The sequence below is a fragment of the Prionailurus viverrinus genome, chromosome A1 (genome assembly GCF_022837055.1).
Source record: "Prionailurus viverrinus isolate Anna chromosome A1, UM_Priviv_1.0, whole genome shotgun sequence".
In the NCBI taxonomy this organism is placed as follows: Eukaryota; Metazoa; Chordata; class Mammalia; order Carnivora; family Felidae; genus Prionailurus; species Prionailurus viverrinus.
The window spans coordinates 211,934,027-211,938,343 of record NC_062561.1 but is presented as its reverse complement, the minus strand read 5'-3'; positions in this window follow the sequence as shown (position 1 = coordinate 211,938,343).

Below are 4,317 nucleotides of genomic sequence, written 5' to 3'. Positions count from 1 at the left end.
TTTCCTTGCCTGAGTATTTTGTGAATTTCACTATGATATGCCTTGTTAATGGTCAGTTTTTGTTGAATCTAATGGGGGTTCTCTGTGCTTCCTGGATTTTGATGTCTGTGTCTTTCCCTAGGTTAGGAAAGTTTTCCACTATGATTTGCTCACATAACCCCTCTACCCCTTTTTCTCTCTCTTCTTCTACTGGAACCCCTATGATTCTGATGTTGTTCCTTTCTATTGAGTCACTGATTTCTCTAATTCTTAAATCATGTTCTTTTGCCTTAGTCTCCCTCTTTTTTTCTGCTTCATTATTCTCCATAAGTTGGTCCTCTATATCGCTGATTCTCTGTTCTGCCTCATCCATCCTTGCCGCTGTGGCATTCATTCAAGATTGCAGCACATTTATAGCATTTTTTTAATTTCAATTTATTTCACTAGCTTTTACTTCTTTTATCTCCACAGAAAGAAATTCTAATCTATTTTCAACCCCAGCTAGTATTCTTATTATTGTGATTCTAAATTCTGGTTCAGACATCTTGCTTGTATCTGTTTTGATTAAGTCCCTGGCTGTCATTTCTTCCTGTTCTTTCTTTTGGGGTGAATTCCTTCATATCATCATTTTGAGGGAAGAAAAGGAATTAATAAGGGAAAAAAATTATATTAAAAAATTAAAAACAACACAAAAAAATCAAATAAATGATGTTAGATCCAAGGTGTGTTTTGGTGTGGTTGTTGAAAGGAGCTTGATAGATTAGAGGAAAAAAGGGAAATATAAGAAAAGAAAAAAAAGGAAAATATTTGAAAATTTGAAAACATGAATACAATGAAATTGAATAAAGTGAAATGATTGAAGTAAAATAGAACTTGAAAAATTTACAAAAAAGTAAAAAATATAGTGGAAAAATTAAAGAAATATTTTTAATAAAAATTGAAAATAAATTTTTTCTTTCTATATCCCAGAATAAGAAAAGAAACAGAAAAAAATTGAATAGGTTGACCAGCAAACAAACTGAAATATGATTGAAATTACATCGTTTTCCCCTAGAAGTCAAACTATGAAGCACTCTACAGTCCACAAACTAATGAGGTGGAGAGACTTGTGATGTTCATGAAGAGCGAGGTTGACCCAGTTTGGCAGGGCTTAGTGTAATGGCTCCATCATCCACTAGATGGTGCTGCTTAGCTTACTGGGGTGGATTATTGTGGTGCTTGTAGTTGTGTATGCACATGCATGGGAGGGGTGAAAATGGCATCACCCAGCTACCCAGTCTCTAGTATTGGACTTCTGTTCTCATGATCAGCAATCACGCAACCCTTTGTCTCTGGCTACATCCACTCCCCACTTTTACATTGTCCATGACCAAGCCATCAGGTTGCCAGGCAGCACCTCCTTCCTGAGTTTTATCTCAGATGTGGCTGTGTTTCCCAACCCCTCACTTCTGAAGGACTGTGGCTATGAGGTGCTCAGACCTTCTGGGGGAGAGTCTCACTGAGCAACGGCCAGGTGCTTGCCCACCTCCAGGAATGTTCACAAGACTGCTGCTGCCAATGCCCAGAGACTGTGCTGGGTGCCAGCCCACCTCCCGAAAAGTTCATGTGATCCTGTAGCAGCAGCATTTCAGGGATTATGGAAAATGACAACACGCTTCAGATGCCGGCTTCCCCCTAATGTCCTTGTTCCAGCACCATCAAATGTGATTGTTCTACTTGGTCCACGGGACTTTTGCCTATGAGGTGGCCTCACAGCCTCTACCAAATATCTTCTCAGCAGGGGAATTGCCTCTCCCCATGTAGCCCACAGACCCCTTGGACCTCACTTTCTGGGGATTCATCCTTCCCAACAGAGCACCGCCAGGTATCAGACTGCAGAATTTCAGATTCTATGCCCTTGTTATTTATAGAGTCTTGATGGAATTTAAACTCTCTTCTTTCTCCTTGCTCCCTTTTTTTGATCAGTCTGTAATCTTTCTTCTCCCTCCAGTTGCTTTCAGGAGGGGGGGATGCTTTCCCATACTCTTCCCCCTGTCTCCATTCTCTCTCTGCAAGCAAAAACAGCTCCCTGCCCTCCATGGGTTCTCTCTTCCCCAGTGAACCTCTCTGTGTCACATACCTGCTGAGTCCTATGGTTCAGGTTGTGCATATTGTTGTGTTAATCCTCAAATCAGTTTTCTAGGTGTTCTGGATGGTTTAGTGTTGATCTGCCTGTATTTCAGGGATGAAAGACACAAAAAAAACTTGCCATGCTGTTCTGCCATCTTGGCCCCTCCTCAGGAAGACAACATTTTTAAATTAATGCAATCACACTACTTTATCTACAAACCTTACTGCATTTCCTCCAATTGTCCCAATAATATCCCATGTTGTGAAATGAACTTGCTGGTGCAGGATCAATCAATCCAGTATCACACATTGCATTTAGTTATCATGTGTATATCATCTCCCTTAGTAAGGATTTGTTTCTCAGCTCTACTTTGTCTTTCTTGTCATTGACATCTTAAAGAATAGAAGCTACTTATTTCGTGTGATGGATCGCAAGTAGGGTTTGTCTGATGTTTTGTCACTATACTCTAGGTTACTAGGGGATTTGGTTGGACTACTACTAAGGTGGTGTTGATTCCATCTCAGTGAATCACACTGAGAAACACATGATGTCAGATGGTCCTATCATTAGAGATAACTCTATCGCTCAGTTAAGGTGGTGTTCACCAAGATCTTGATTGTAACATTGGTATTTTTTACCCTATAATTAGGAAATTAGATGCAAGTAGACATTTTGAAACTGTATACATATTCTGTTCCTCATCAAATTTTACTCATTCATTTTATCATCTTTTATATTTCTTACCTTTTCAGATTATGATTTTTTTTTAAATCAACAAAGTCCTCAGAACTGCCATAGTCACTGGACCTGATGCCTCAGAACTTCACAGAGAGGTCCGGGTTCTGTACTAGAGGTATTGTTGATTACATTTTTTACATTTTTTTAATGTTTATTTATTTTTGAGACAGAGATAGAGACAGACTGTGAGTGGGGAAGGGGCAGAGAGAGAGGGAGACACAGAATCTGAAGCAGGTTCCAGGCTCTGAGCTGTCAGCACAGAGCCCATCGAGGGGCTCGAATTTATGAACCACATGATCATAACCTGAGCTGAAGTTGGACGCTTAACCAACTGACCCACCCAGGCACTCTTCTGTGACTACATTTTTAAGAGTGGGAAACTTGAGAAGGAAATTGTGGGAAGTGAAAACCATAGCATCAGCTGTGGCCAAAGACAGCCTCCAGGTCTGACCAGCAAAGGAGGTGCTCTCCCAGGACTGACTTGGGACAGAGACCACAGGTGGAGTCCTGGGAGAGTCACCCCTGCCTAACTGCAGAACAGAGGCCAGGCTTCCTGAGCTTGGAGGTGAGGTGAGAAGAAGATGCAAGAGGAAAACCCAAAATGGAAGAACTGGCCAAGATCTTATGCCATCATGAAAAATGAAAGAACAGAAAGAGGGAAAGAGACTGAGAAGTTTCTGAGAGAGTGAGTATATGAACCAGACTAAAGCCATCTTGAGAAACTCCACCATGATGACTGCTTTGTGACCTAAAGCCTCTTAAATACAGCCTCTCCCCCCATTCTTCTCTTTTGTTTAACTACACCTGTGAATAAACCCTCCAGGCAAAGCTTCCTGGATCTGCTCTGGATATGATTACTCCTGGGTAGCCCCCCAGAAAGTGTTCACCAGCCTTTAGGGCCATAAAAGCAGGTCTGTTAGGGGGTGGGGTTGTGGGCATCAACTCATCTTGTGGTGTCCCACGAGATGGACAAGCTTCTGTCCATATGTCCCCTTAATAAACCATTTGTCATCAAGCTGGACTTGTTGGTCTTTTTCTTCAGTTTCATGGCTTCTTCGCTCTTTGAAGGTAGTTTTGCACATACCTCCTTTCCAGGGAACAACAGGAGGAAGTAAGCAGGGTGCTGTGTCTGGAAACAGGGAGTGCGGAGTGCAGTGGAGGCGGGGCTGTCTGCTGAAGGTGTGGGTCTGAGTGAGGACTTGATTGATGAGAGGCAAGTCAAGAAGCCAAGATCAAATTCACAGACACAGAAAGTAGAACAGAGGTTGCCAAGAGCTTCAGGGGTTGGGATGTGGGTGGTATGGCAGTTATTATTTGATCAGTGCAGTCTGAGTTAAGGAAGATGAAACGTTCTGGAACTGGATGATAGTAATGTTTACACCACAACAAGAATGCCTAATGCCACTAAACTCTATACTTAATGGCTAAAACGGTCAATTTTATGTGCTGTACATATTACCACAATTTTTTTTTAAAGATGCCCAAGAGTG